Source organism: Pantherophis guttatus, chromosome 3 (assembly GCF_059756535.1).
Source record: "Pantherophis guttatus breed Tessera chromosome 3, ASM5975653v1, whole genome shotgun sequence".
In the NCBI taxonomy this organism is placed as follows: Eukaryota; Metazoa; Chordata; class Lepidosauria; order Squamata; family Colubridae; genus Pantherophis; species Pantherophis guttatus.
In genome coordinates, this window is record NC_142065.1 from 100,341,233 (window position 1) to 100,357,108 (window position 15,876).

Here is a 15,876-nt window from a genome sequence, read left to right on the forward strand (position 1 = left end):
GGAGAGCAGCCCTGTGTGAGCGAACAGGATGGTGGGAGGCAGGCAGGAGAAGGTCCTGCAAATATCCGTGACCTAAGTCATGTAGGGCCTTATAGGTGAGAATCGGACCCGGAGAACCACTGGTAACCACTGGTAATATGATTCTTATACATTTTATATAGGAGTTATTCACAGGATATGAAATAATCATTATTCCTAGAAGAATTATTTCTTTTGTGCTAGAAAAACCAGTTCAGAGATTGCAAACATTCTCATTCTTAAAATGTGGCAGGGGATGGGCTGAATGAAACATGGTATAAAATAAATACGATAAACCTCCAATTAACAATTACAACCAATTAATCCCCAGACACAGCTATTTATATGACAGTTAGTTATGTTCTATCACTCTGAGGAAAACTGTCGCTATTTTTCTAGTTTAAGAAAGGCTAAATATACTGTGTTCCTGAAGATCCCACAGATAAGTCATTATTTTAGTCGAACAGAATGTTAAACAGGTTGAGTGCAGACCTACCTGTCAGGCAGACCTGTTCATAATCAGGACAGCATTCCTGATAGAGTTGGCAGCTACTGTCACATTGGCAGCCAGGAGTTCTAGAATACCCTTCTGTACATCTCCCTGCACAGCTTGATACACCTAAAAGCACACAGAATTGTCACACCAGATTGGTAGGTAAGGAGAGAATGAATGGTAAAGCATCAGGAGACAGGAGGATCATTTCCTCTAGAAATACAAATCTTAATTTCTATCAGAACACAAGCAATATGTCTTAAATTCACTTATGCCACAAACAGAAATGTTTTTCCAAGTAGTAAGGGGTTGGTTTTTTTTTTCTTTTTTAGTTCTTACCAATACTTTTCCCTATGTAAACAATCACAGAAGTGAAACAGCGTAAGAACAGTTTTCTGTAGATTGCTATCCTACAAGATAGTCTTGTCCCAGCCTGATGACCTCAAAATGTACAGGGGCATCTATTTCCATAACTGAAAACCAGAACAGCCTTCAGCCATCAGCTCTTGCAGAATTAACCACATTCAGAATTTGCTCAGTGATACTTTACTTAATAAAATATATTTACTTCTATTACCAAATAATCTAACCCTAGAGCTATGTTGAAGTTTTACTGTGATATTATAATGTGTATTTGTCTGAGGAGGGGTGTGGCCAGTGCCAGTGGCGGTACAGCAAATTCTGGGGCTCCTGGAAAATGCTGATATCTCAGTTGCTTTAGGGGATCCCCAGGGATCATAGCTGTCCTGTAGGGACAGTGAAGAACAGAAGCACAGGCATGCTTGAACAGGAAAGCTGCAAATTCCCTGAACAGTCTGCGTCAGCCTCCAACCCAGCAGCAAGGGAAGACAGTTGTTTAGGAACTGTCAAAAGCCAGGCGGCCACACACAAGAGGAAGGAGAAAGAACGAGAAGCGATGATGAAACGGAGTATTGTTACTGAATGAGTGATTAGCCAACTCATAGGTAAGAAGAAATTTTAAAAAAAACTTTAAAAGAAGTCCCAACCTGAAATAAGCGGCTAATTGGCACTTGGGGATTTAAAGCGAAGGAGAAAAAAAAGAGGAACTTTAAAAACGAAAGCCCTAAAAGGAGAACTAACCACCTGGATTTAAATTGGACTTGGAAGAAATTAAGAATAAATATAAAGAAAAGGAAATTGAGAGAAAGCATTTATTTAACAACAAAAGGAACTAATTGAAAAAACAGAAAGTACTACTTTTGTGGATTTTTTTTGCCTGGGGATTTGTGGATTGGAGAGAGTCATTTGCTGGTGGAAATGAAATATTGCACTTAAATCAACGTGAGAAGCCGTATGGGGAGTATTTGTTTACATAGCTGCAGTAAGATTACAAAAAGAACTTGAAAGAATAAAACCTTGAACTGGGGAGAATTAAAAGGACTATCTGAATTGGATACTGTTTGGAAAGAAGAAAGAAAACAAAAAAGACATTAAATGAACTTGAATTCGAACTACTATATATAAGTGAAAATAAAAATAAATTTAAAAGTTATTTCTTCTTAAACTGAAAATATGGAAAATTGGGAACATGAGTATGAGGAGTTGAGGGAGGTGTTGCAAAAGGTGCGAAAAGCGTTTAAGGGAAACAAAGAAGCAGAAGATTGGATAGAATACAAAAAGAAAGAAAGAGAAAAGATAAATGAGAAGCAAGAATATAATGTGGGAAAGAAAATAATTGAAGGAAAAAATATAGATGATCACACTGAGATTAACAGTGATAAAATGAAAATAGAAAGAGGGAATATCTCAAAAAAGAAGAAAAGAGAAGGAAATGGGAAAAGAGAAAGGGAGAGAACTAAAAGGATAATAAAGTTAAAAATTAGAGAAAAGATGCAGGAAGGAGGATATAATAAATACAAAAAGAAGAAGAGGAAGAAAGAAATAAGTGAATGGGAGAAAGGGGAGAAAATATCAAGAAGTGGAATTCAGGAGAGTGTAAAAGAAAATGGTTAAAAGGGGAAAGAAAAAAATGTAATAGAAAAGAATTAAAGCAGTGATATGTTGATTTAAGGGAATGGCATTAGTAGTAGAAGTTGTATGTAAGAAACAAACTGGAATAAATATATAGATTACTGTAAAAGGGAATACTTAATTGAAATTAAGACATAAAATTGAAATGAAAGTAAAAAAATGTGTGCTAAAGATTGAAAAAACAAAGGAAATTGAAGTAAGAAATGAAATTGAAATGTTAAATAAATGATGTAAGAAAATGTTGTAAGTAGACCACCAGATATAGAAATGGTCTATATGTTAAAATATCAGGAAGTAATTGAAATATTAGGAAAAGAGAAAAATAACTATTGAAATGGACAATGGACAAGAGGTGAAAAGTTAATTAAGTTGAAAGATTTTAAGGTAAAAATGAAACAAGTTGAAACATAATAATAATTTCAAAATATGATGGGAATTTTGAGGAATATATGCAATAAAGGGGGAGAAAAACGGGGATGCCTGGACACCATAGGGAAAAAAGCAGTGAACTGAAAATGAATACAGCAATAGAGAGAGATAGAAGAAGGAGTAGGGAGATTGAAGGAAGGGAGAAGGAGAGAGAGGAACAGAAGAAAGAGAAGAGGAGAGAAAGGAAAGGGGAATAAGAGTAGGAGGGAAGGTTAGATGGGGGAGGAAAGGAGAGGGGGAGAAAGGAAGGGGAAGTAGAGAAGGAATAGGAGAGGAGGGGAGAAGAAAGTAGGAAGGACAAAAGAAGGGAGGGAGAGGAAGAGAAAGAGAAAGAGAAGAAAGATTGCTGTAAAATAAAGATGAAATGGAAGAAAGGCATCCATTTTAAACACGTTTAAATATATTAAGATAAAGATTGAATTAATAAAAAATAAAATTAAGGTGAATGTATATGATTAAGAATAGAAAAATAGAATTTGAGGGTGATATACTGTTTGGAAAAATAAGAATAGAAAAATTAACAAATATGGAAAAAGAACACTTTGGCAGAAACTGTAACTAAGTAAAATATATTTGGATATGATGAATTTGATATGATATGATATGACATGATACGGTCAATACTCTATTTCAAAAAATATGTGGGTGTGTATTGGGGGAGGAAAAAACCAATAAAAGTTGTCCCAAAAAAATGTGTATTGGTCTGCTGTGTTTACATCCACTTTACGCCTCTCATAGCAAAAGTAGCAGATTGGTTTTATAATTGCACAAAAGTAGCCCAGATATAGCCACAAGGAAGACAAGAACAGACAGCCACAGCATTATGCGGATCACTGGAGCCAGAGTAGTAAGCTGCATATCAACAGCATACTTACGATATACAGTAGTACCTTGTCCCATGGTGTCAGATGATCTCAGCCAGCAGTTTTATGTAGATGTTGAAAATGATTGGAGAGAGTACTGAGCCCCAAGTGGTTGTGGGCTGGACCCAGTGGTGAGCTGCTGCTGGTTCGGACTGTTTGAACGAACTGGTAGTTGCGACCTGCAGGTGGGGTGGGCCTGCCCCTGCCCCATCCACCTGCCCCTGCGCTATGCTATCCTATTTAGCCACATTTTTTAAGCCGTGTGCATGTGTGCAAGCCACGCACACAAGCAAAGCGCATATATGGAAGGCCATGCACATGCATGGAAGGCATGCATGCACATTTTCAGTGCTGGACAAACCGGTTGTTAATTCATGTGCCGCCCGCCTCTGGCTGGACCTCTGACTTCTATCAACACTGATTGGGACCAGCCTTGGAGAAAGAAGCCAAATAGGCCCGATAATTCACCACCCAGCCCTAAACTTTGCATCTGGCCCAAAAGATGGTTGATGGTATTGAAAGCCACTGAGAGGTCAAGGAGACCAAAGATGGATACACTACCCCCATCCCTGTCTTGCAAGAGATCACCTACAAGTATGACCAATACCATTTCTCTCTCATAACCCATGAAACCTGAATATGTGTCACCCAGGAGCTGCAACAAACCACTTTTTCTACAACCTTCCCTAAAAAAGGGGAAATGGGAAACTGGATGAAAATTGTCCAGACAGGTTGGGCTCGACAATGATTTATTGAGGAAGATGTGAACAAAGGCCTCCTTAAATGATGCCAGGAACATCCTTTCCTGCAGCAATGCATTACTCATTGCCTGGGCCCACCTGCAGGTCACCGTCCTGGAGGCTTTCACCAACCAGGTGGGACAAGGATCTAATAAGCAAGTAGTTGTGTTGATACTTCCACTTGCCTGTCCACTTCCTCAGGTCCAACAAGTTCAAACCACTCTCAGATAATCAGACAAGTCCATTCCCTGGGCATCTCTACTGCACCTGCTCCATGCTTGGCCTCAAACTGAGTTTGGATCTGAGCAATTTTCTCCATCAGGACAAATTACTCTGCACGGTCTTGTAAGTGATCCTCCAAGCCCTTTTCCTGTGGAGGACTGGATGACCTTGAACAGGGCCATTGGGTGACACACGGCAGATGCAATAAGATTGGAGAAATGATGATGCTTTGCCACTATTATTGCCATGAGGTAGGCCTTAACTATGGCTCTGACCCATGTGTAGTTTAACTTGTTCTTAGTTTTCCTCCAACAGCACTCTAGCTGTCTTTTGGACCTTTCTAGCACTGTTGTTGTATAGTTACATTGCAACTCTAACTAGAATTGAGCTTTGTCTCTGTAGGTATGTATGACATACAGAGAACTTTAAAGTTCTCTGTATGTCATACATAGAATTAAGGAAACTCTTCTCATTCCAACCTCATTTCTAGTACCGCTGTTTAGTATGCCATTAATATGTTTAAGATAATAGACCATGTAATCAGTGGTGGGATTCTGAGGGTTCTAGGGGGTTCGGCCGAACCCTTTGTTAAATTGCTGGCTCGCCCCGCCCCTTGCCCCGCCCCACCTCCCACCCGCGCGGCGCCAGCCTACCCTAGCCAGGCTCTTGGCTGTCTCAGGAATTCTGGGAGTTGAAGGCCACAGGTTGTAAAAGAGCCACAATTGCCCACTCCTTCCCTAGCCTGAGTTCCGCTGCCTGGGATCCACGTGGGCTGCCACGTGGTTCCCCACCGGCTCCGGACGCAAGAGAGCAGGATGGAGAAAGCAGCTTCCACGCCTTCACTCACCCTCACTCTCTGCTCTGTTGGATCGCCGGCCGTTCGCTTACCCCACCCACTCCCAATCTATTGCTGCCTCCGGAGTCCCAGCTGATGGCTAGAGAAAAAAAAACTTCAAATTCAAATTGGAATATTCATGTTCATATTGATTAATATACAAAAAAGGTAGTTATATAACTAATTGATTTATATTAAAATGTTGAATTTATATTAAACAACTAATATTACATAATTAACCAATGTGAGGATGGATATAAAAATAGATGACAATGGGAAGGGGTATAATATAGAATAGAAGGGAAAAATTGAATTTGATTAAGATTAGAGATGAGGATGAGGGTAATATTGGTTTTTTACAAAAATAGATGAGGAATAAATATGGCAAAAAGGAAATATAGAAATTGTAAATTTAATTGAAATGACTAAACACTGTTTAAATTTGTGAACCGGCCAAATACTCTGTTCAAAGAAAATACATTGTATGTTTGTATGTGTGTTTCTAATTATTGTTATTTATTCATATTTGTTCTCTTTTATTCTTTAAAGTTTAACAATTCATTCTTTATCTTAATATCTTTATATTTGTTTGGGATTGGCTTTCTTCCCTTTCATCTTTTTTATTGTACAGCAATCTTTCTCCTCAAACCTACCACCTCTCTCTTTTCTTTCCTTCTTACTTTCTCTTCCTCCCCCTCTTCTTCTCCTCCCTACTTCCTCTTCCTTTCTCCTTCTCCTCTCTTCCTCCCTCTCTTACCCACCCTCCTACTCTAATTTCCCTTCCCTTCCTTCATCCCTCTCTATTGCTGTATCCTTTTATGCATATGGACTACTCAGAGGGCTGAAAAAGTTATTTCTGACTGGTCCTCGCACTTTTGACCAGTCCTCGAACTTACGACTGTCCTCACATTTTACGTTTTTGCCCTATCGTGTCACCATGGTGAAGAGAAGCAATTGTGAAATGAGTGACATGGTTGTTAAGAATGCTGCACGGGCATAAATGTGAGGATGGTCATAAGTGTGAGGACCGGTCAAAAGTGCGAGGCCCAGTCAGAAATGACTTTTTTCAGCCCTCTGAGTAGTCCCTATGCACATAGCCACGCCCACCCGGTCACATGATGAGCTAGCCACGCCTACAAGTCACGTGACCAGCTAGCCACGCCCACCCGGTCACATGATTGCCAAGCCACACCCCCAACTAAGCCACGCCCACAGAACCTGTTGTTAAAAAAATTGAATCCCACCACTGCATATAATAGAAAACTTTGTTCAGGACAGACATCAAAGATTTTCAACAAAAACCAGTGTGAGAAATGTGTTAAGCTTTCATTTGAAAACAAACTTACCTTATTTTACAGTTTTAAACCAGTAAGTGAGCCAAAACATAGAAAACCTTCAAAATTTTCTCCTCTTTAAATTGTATAATATAATGCACGGTTATTAAAGTATACCTATTTTTAAAAGTATATTAGGCAAACATTTGTAGGCATAAAAATGCATAACATTAGCGCAAAAATTGAGTACATCAGGCAAAAATGCAAAGAAATGTGAGAATGTCTGGAGAAATATGCACAACGTACATAATTTAGGGCAAATTTTTAAAAGAAAATCTCTCAAATGAGAATGCAATTGGATGAACAAAAATGAAGCAATGAGTAATCCAGATCGGCAGATTACCAAACCTTAAAATCTATATGGTAAGTCCTTCCTATCATTTTAGGCGAAGGAAAATTAATTACTGAGGGGAAAAAAATCCTTTGGGTGACATCTCTTTGGGGAATATAAATACAAGTACTAGTTGTAAGATTTCCTGTGTGTGTGCTCTTTTCCCCTCTACATTCATTTTCCGTTTTTCCCTCTTAAACTACTGTATACAATTCCACTTAAGCAGGCTATAGCCTGATCTGCCATTCTCAAGCCATTCTCAAGTGCTGCATTTGCTTGACATTTTACAGTACCTTGTGAAGAAACTTGCTGCATTAAGGACAGTGACAATAAAAGTAGGGTGATCTGGTACATATTCCATGCCATGGTGACTTTTAATGTGCACTTCTTTCCTTTAAACAATAAAATATTATTTATTATAATATGAATAATGCATTTATAAGAACAAAAGTACGTCAAAGAACTTTACTTTTATGCACAAAGACATGAATATTTCATTAAGTGTTAAAGGACACTTTCTTTAAACTATAATGGTATGGGTGTGTGTGTACACATACCAATATACAGTATGAGTGTGTGTTTATATCTATATCAACAAACACACACACACTTATATACACACATACTATTCATCATGTCAATATAAATTTAATATTATACCATTAATTTGACATTCTTACCAATTAAATTATATATTAGATTTTTTTTTCATATTAACTAAGCATGAACAACACATTTAACAAGATAATCAAGATGACAAATATTAAAATTTTGCTCATAAGAAGTACTAGGCAACAAGTATTTTATGGACACATTTATCTTTCACTCTATGAAATAGATAATAGATAAAATGGATAATATATCAAACTCATAAATTCTGCTCCCTTTCTCCTTGAAAAAAATAAATAAAATTGACTAAAAAAGAGATTTCTTAAATTAATTTTTAGAAATATCCTAACAAAAAATACATGTGCACTCCATTTAAAAATGTTCAGGTCCAAAAACTATTAAAATTAATTCTATTTTTGAGTGTCAATTGAAAATATAGCAAATTGTTTAAACCAAGGTCTAGCTACAGAAATTGGGATTATTCTACTTACCATTTAATGGCCAATTCTGTCAGCAGTGACTCTCTAGTTCCTTATATATATTGGTAAAATTCATTGGGATGAACTAATTAGGCAACACATTAGACAAAACCAACTGTGACAGCTTATGACAGCAAATTTTCCACATCTCTTGGAAATCATCCCAGAAGACTAGACAGCAACATCTGGAAAACACGCCCATCAAGAAAAGGCTATAAAAATGTAGACTTATTAGTCAACACACTTTCTAATATTTTAGTTAAGTGAACAAACTGTCCTGAAAGTTCAGAGATATCTGCCAGAAGCTACCATTAACCACCACCAGCAGTGGGTATGACTGACTGGTTGACCTCAGAGATTTGTGAGAATGCAACTATGTCTTTTCCTGGTCTTCCATACCTGCCCTCTGCATTTGCCACAGAATCCTGGGAAAAGTCACCCTAATGCATTTTAGACAGGTGCTACACACCTACCCACAAATGCTCTGAATCACATTTCTTTCTTGAAATCTGAAGCACTACACAGACTCATTTAGTTTAGTTGATTGACAGATGGCAGTCATAGACCAAACTATAGAGTCCTACTAATTTCAACATTCTCTTCTGTCTTTTTTCCTTGTTATAGGTGTATACTCTAATCTGGTCCAATCTCTGGACCACTTTGCTTTCTCGCATATTTGTTGATATAGAATTTCTACTTCTGCAATTTCAAGTAGAATAGGGGGTATTTCATTGTCATCTGGTTTTATTATCCCCTAGAAGAGCCAGTTCTGGATCACTGTATATTTTATTTTGACAAATATTCTGTAATTTTCAAATTCTGTTTGTAATGGGGTTTAGTGCATTTTTAAAAATTGATTTCTCTCTCTGTCTTAGGTCTCTTGAATAATTACTTTTGACAAGTCCTATTTTAGCTACACTTTTTCCTGTGATTTTTTTCATCTTAAAATCAACTGTCATGTTTCCTTTTCTTGTTACTCCATCTTGACTGAGTTTTCTTTTCTTGTCATTTCTTGCATCACGTTAAAAGTCAGCATTTAAGTCATCATAGCACCTTTTTTACCCAAAGCTTTCATCCATTGTCTTTTCCTGGTCTCTTGATAGCAGTTCTAAACCCATGACATGGATCATTTCTTCTATGAAACTCAGGGGAATTTTCTCCACTTGAATGGAGAAATAGTATCTATTATTTCTTTACATAGCTCCTTATTAACATATACTCATAATTGAAACACACTAAAGTTATTTCTCATACTAATGGTATGTTCTCATGGTCCAAGGTTTTAAATTTTAACTTGTACACTCATAGTCTTCCTGCAATCTTTACCTAGAGATGTCCTGGCTAATTACATTTTATTTCTCCACAGAATTATACCGGTAGTTGGCCACATGGGCAGCCAGGTGCTTCCACTGAATTTGGCATTTTAATCCACCTATTGAGAGGAAAGGAATGCAGACACTCTAAATCATCATCATCATTATCATCAGTACTACAGCAAGTTGCACTTCAGGTGCTTTGTAATACAGAAGGATCAGGGTAGGGACAAAAAAAAAATAAACAGGAAATTTCTTCCTTCACCTGATGCCTTCTAAAGGCATTAAACTACAACTCTCATAGTCCTCAACAATTGTTCAGGGTGAAGAAAATTCAATTCAGTACATTTGGAAGGCACCCAGGAGGAGAGTACCCAACTAAAAAATGTCCAGTCTTTATTTATTATTTTAATGCTTCCAATTGGTTGTTTTTGAGAGGCTGAAATAGAAGAGGGGCCATGCTGTTTCTCCCATTGTCACCTCATAACTCAACCAGATGTTCTGAATAGAACAAAGACCATGAATAAATATTGATCTGAATTACCTGGAGGGCCTTTTGCACTCAAAAGAAGGAAAACATCATGCAGCTTTTATTTTTTTCATTTAAAAAAATCCTCAAGGAAAGATGAGTTGTATGTTGTCTTTTACTTCGTGTTAATCTGCATTTCATCACATAACCTTTCTGACTGAGATGAGTCAACATTCCCCCCCAAATAACACCCTTCCTTCAGGTTTGGGTGAGAGTAAGGTGATGACAGGTATATAAATGGGATGTAGTGTTGTTGTTCTTTCTTCTTGTTGTTACTTACATAAGGAATGTAAGTTTCCCATCATGTAAATAACTGATTTGTCATACATGTGAAAGGAATCACATCAGAAATTGCTACATTCTACATTTCTGAGCAGCACACAGCAAAGAAATGCAATATGTTTTATTCAATGTTCTGCATCGTTAATAATGCCTTATATTCAAACATCTCCTAAGATGACTCTGTTAGTTAAATTGGAAAATTTCAGTTGGAAAACAAAAGGACTGTAATTCGTGCTAAAAGTTATTTATTTACTAAATTTAAAGAACACACGCTTTAGAATGACAATAGGATAAAAGTTACAAGCACGCTGAATAGAGTTAAAAGAAAAAGAAAGTGAACCTTTGGGAATGAATGCACCTAATTCATCAATATAATTTCTACGGTTTCCTCTAGGCCAGGGGTGTCAAACTGGCATTGTCACGGCGTAGTCACGTGATGTATCACAACTTTCCCCCCCTTGGCTAAACTGGATGTGGGTATGGCCAGTGGGTGATAGATCTGGCCCAGGGACCATGAGTTTGACAGCCCTGTCCTAGGCCCTTATTGTGGCCCGCCAGCGGCCTGCATGAATCGTGGCTGATCCCGATGACGAGGAGGCTGGTGTGGTGTCGCACCAGCAGCCGGAGCAGCCGGCGCTTGCGTCGGACAGCAAGGAGGCTGAAGAGAATGTGTTGCCAGAGGCAGAGACTCAGCCAGGGCCTTCAGAACCTCCAGAGGCTCCTTCAAGTGGAGAGAGCGAAGTGGAGGAGCCTCTCCTCAATGCTCGAGCACGCAGGGCTGCCAAAAGGCAGGAGTGGCTACTCAGGAGGAGGAGGTCTTCTCAAGAGTAAAGCTTGAGGATAATTGGCCACTTCCTTAGCCTATTTAAGTCACAGGCTGTTAGTAAGTTTCTTGCTGGAAACAACTTGTAATTATCATCAGAGCATTTTTGGAAAAGTCTTATCATATCTTGTTTTCTGGGCTGGTTGCCAACCTTTGCCGGACTTTGGTTCATTTGAACTAGCTATTCATGAATAATCCACAAGCCACTGTTCATCAGCTTCATCATCTCAGTCATGTGTGGCCCTCTCCTTAAAAGAAACCCTTATTTTCTAAGAACATGCGGGACCTAGCAAAGGTACAGGTACAGCTTTTTAAAGGTACAGCTTGCTAACATCATGACTACACTCATGCCAGATCCAATGCACCTTTTCCATTTTGAGTCTGAATATGCTGCAAAATACTGATGTTCATGCATTTCGAGTGCATCCTGTTTCTCTCTTACGTTGTCCAATTCATGTTGTCCAGCCTCTCTCCTTTGGTCCTCTCTGTCTTCCATCACAAAGGAGATTTCAATTTGAGTTTCTAGGGTTTCCCCCTCCCTCCCTCCCTCCCTCCCTCCCTAGAACCATTGTTTTGTCTTCCCCCTTGTAGTTATAAAGCAAACTAAGAATCATGCTTGCTTAAATAGAGGAAGCACACATTATCATTTGTTTTAAGTTAAACAAATAAGGAGAACTCATTATTCCCCCCCCCTCTCTTATAGGACAAAAATGTCATTGGAAATAGATGTGGACTTTTTAAAAAATGTGCAATTCCCCTGTCTCACAATGTTAACTCCTGATGGCCTCATTTTTCCATTTCTCCTCCTTTCCACTTTTCTTTTACTTACCAACCAACCACCTCAAGATCTATTTGGGAGATAAAAGAGAAATAAAACCTTTAAGGATACATAACTCAAAATGTTTATTTACACCAATTTTGTTCCTACAAACAGCCATTAAACCCAACAATTATTTTTCAAACAGCACAACATTACACTGTATGGGTCAAAAATGATTGCTTTGAAACTAGAGTGTCTCTTTCCACTTTCTCCAGGAAATGCCTGAAAACTTATGAAGTCCCATGGCAGGAGATCACCAACAAAGCTTCATTACAACATTAACACTACTCAGAGAGCAAAAGGCTTAGACGGGCATTACAGTCATTTAAGGTGTGCTCTGTTCTGCCAGAACTTACCAGAATCCTGTAGTGGAGAAGATTTTTCCCCTCTTCCACAATGCTTTCTTTTCAGCACTTTTTCTCCAGGGATGGAGTACACCACAAAGGACTAGAGACATTTGTGATAGCTTTCAGTAAGATGAAAAAGCAGCACTGTATTGTGCCATTGTACAGCAAGTTCAGCTCCTTTGATATGTGCATATGTCATAATGCATGTACAAAGTTCATTTACCCTTCTTGATTCCTCTTCTCCCTTCCAGATGCCTTTGAATGGGACAATTTGTGGATTTTGCTGTTCCTATACTTTATTTGACTGGGTGCAATTAATTATTTGGAGATAAATTTAACCTCCTAATTATTCTTGTTTTGGTTTCCCATCACCTGGGAAACTGGTCCAATTAAGTGTGACACAGGGCTTGGGCCAGAGTGAACTCAGATCAGTGACACACTATTATATTATTATTTCCCTCAGTTAATACTAAAGTCTATATATTGACCCATTCCTGGATTCATTCAACAATACTGCTTGGTTCAAGTAACACACTATATTTTGGTCTCTGGTCTATGACTTTAATAAACTGGAGTGAATCCAGTTTATTAACTGGAATAAACTGGGCTTTAATAAACTGGAGTGAATCCTATACTCAAGGAGATAAATCAGACAATTTCTCCACCAGTGACATAACCTCTTCATAGCATTACTTGGCCATTACTCACACTATATAATGGTTGGACAATTCCAGAAGATGCTTTAAGTCAATAGTGGAAAAATAATGAATGACAAAATAATTATTTGGTTCACAGAGTGTATCAAGATAAAGGTTTGATTCTTACAGCATGGCAAACTACCCAAGCCCTTTTTAGTCTAGACTATTGTGCAAATCCAGCCCTTTAGAGGTTGATAATCCCTTTCATAGAGCTACAAGGATTTCCTGGGATGAAGAATTATTTACAAAATCAGATCTACACTGGGGATATGTCTGGCTTTCATACTGTACAGAGAAAAGGTCACCTAATATAGATAAATAAATATTTTACATTGTTAGCCTCCCCCCTCATGCTTTTGAATATGTGTTAACTCCTAGTGTTTGCCAGGAGACAAGGTACTCCATTTTTCTTGGCAAGATTTCAGAAGTGGTTTGCCATTGCCTTTTTCCTAGGGCTGAAAGAGAGTGGCTGGCTCAAGGTAACCCTGCTGCCTTCATCCCTGAGGTAGGATTAGAACTCACAGGTGCTTGCCTTCTAGTGCTTTATAGCCTATAGTTTGCCTTAATCTCTACACCAAACTGATGTTGTACATTATTGCCTAAGATCTGTTAAAGTATATGAAATTGTTAATAAAACTATTGTTTTTATTTTACTGAAATGTTTCAAGAATATTTTGATTTTTTTTCTTTTTCCTCTTTTTTGTTCCTTATATTAATTATTTAGAATGAGTCTCAGATTGGAGGCAGCAAGTAAAATAAATGCTAGAATAATTATTTATTTAGAAACCTGTCTCACTTTTGAAATACTTGCATATTATTTAAGTCTGGCGTAAGGAAAAAGCTATCCAGCCCAGACCCAACACATTTACTTTGATAAAGGGAGAGGCTCACAGACAGAAACATTGATTCATAACTTTCCTGAAAAAAGTAATATTTACAATCCTGCATGAAATCAGGATGCATTTGAGTCAAATACCACAGACAGATGATCAAATGAATTTCATGTAAACCAGATAATAGAAGTCATAATTTGAAATTATGTTTTAGCTTCTAAATCTTTATTGCTTAGAAGCTCCATTTCATATATAATGTAATAATCTGCAGCTTTTGTTCAGATACAATGACCATATTTCAGTTTTTGAAAAAAAAGATTCTCTGGAGATAAGATTGCTTATGCTGCTTCGTTCAATTGTTTTACTGTAATTAGAAAAGGAAAAAAAATGTGTGAGAAAAAAGAGAATACATATTTGGTCATTAGGGCATTTATATATTTGCCGGACTTTAATGAAATAAGATAGACTGCTGGCTGTTATTTAAGAGACATTACCTCATTGTAAATGGATTGGCCCACAATTTATTTCCGTCCACTACAGCATGAGTACCATACACATCAGAAAACCACCCCAAATCCTGTCATTTCCCAGCTTTCTTCCCAAATTCCACATCAGACAAAAATCAGTTTGGCACTTTGAATGGAGAATCCTAATGAGGCAACTTCACTATAAAATAAGGAAGCCTTTCTCCTCAACAACATCAACACATGTGCTTGTTCTGCCCACATCATTCTGTCCTGCCCCTTTCGTTCAGGATCATTTCTTTGACTCTCATCCCATGACTTTTTCTCTTTCTGTGCTAAATATACAGAAATATATAAGTTTATTACACCTTTAAAACTGTCCAATAGCCAAATTTCTCAAGACAGTTACAATAAAATCTCTGATCAGAAATGATTTTCTGCTGCACAATAAAAGCTTCTTCAACTTTGAAGACTTTATAATAATTATTATTATGTTTATAATATCTTTATCTTTATCTGATGGCCAGTTTCAACCAATTTTCATGAATAAAGGCAAATATACATTTCCTAAGATAATGTTGCAGGATGCAGTCTGGGTCGGTCACCGGGGCCAAAGGTTTAGTCTTCCAAGCTTTCAGACTCATGCTGGAGCCCATCCTCAGAGAACTTCTCCCTCTAGCAGAGAGAAGTTGTTGTTGTTGTTATTGTTGTTGTTGTTAATGTTATTATTATTGTTGTTGTTATTTATTTATTTGTCAACAAGTACAAGGAAACAAGTATCAGTATAGACATAGACATGGACACATGAAAAAAACTGGCACAAATAAAAGGATATAAATAGGCAAAACATAGCTATAAACATATAGAATGATTACATATAAATGGGGAGAGTAGGACAGGGACAGTAGGCAGGCCCCCTTAGGGACCTCTTAAGAAACATGAAAGGTCCACGGTAGACAGTTTAAGTTCTCTCAGGATGGGCTCCAGCATGAGTCCAAAAGTTCAGAAAACAAACCTCTGGTCCTGATGACTGATTGGATCAACCAATTTTATTTAAATCAGTCTACACTGATCTAAAAAAATCTTGATATAGGCAGGAAAACAGACATATTCATTCTCATATTTTGAGACAAACTTTTTTTTAACGTCTGAAACTCATAAGAACATTATTATTTTTTTTAAAAAAATCAATGCTTCAATATCACATTCACTTCAAAACCTAAAATAATAACTAATTACTGGACATTGTAAAAGTCCAGTATATAATTCTGTATATATAATCCTTCTGTATATAATTTTTAAGAATGATTAGAATAACACCAGCATCCCTACCACAACAGTCGTCATCATCATTATCTCTTTCATTCTGAAATAGCTTCCCATTGCCTCATAGTAAAACATAGCAAGCTTTGATTGTATTGC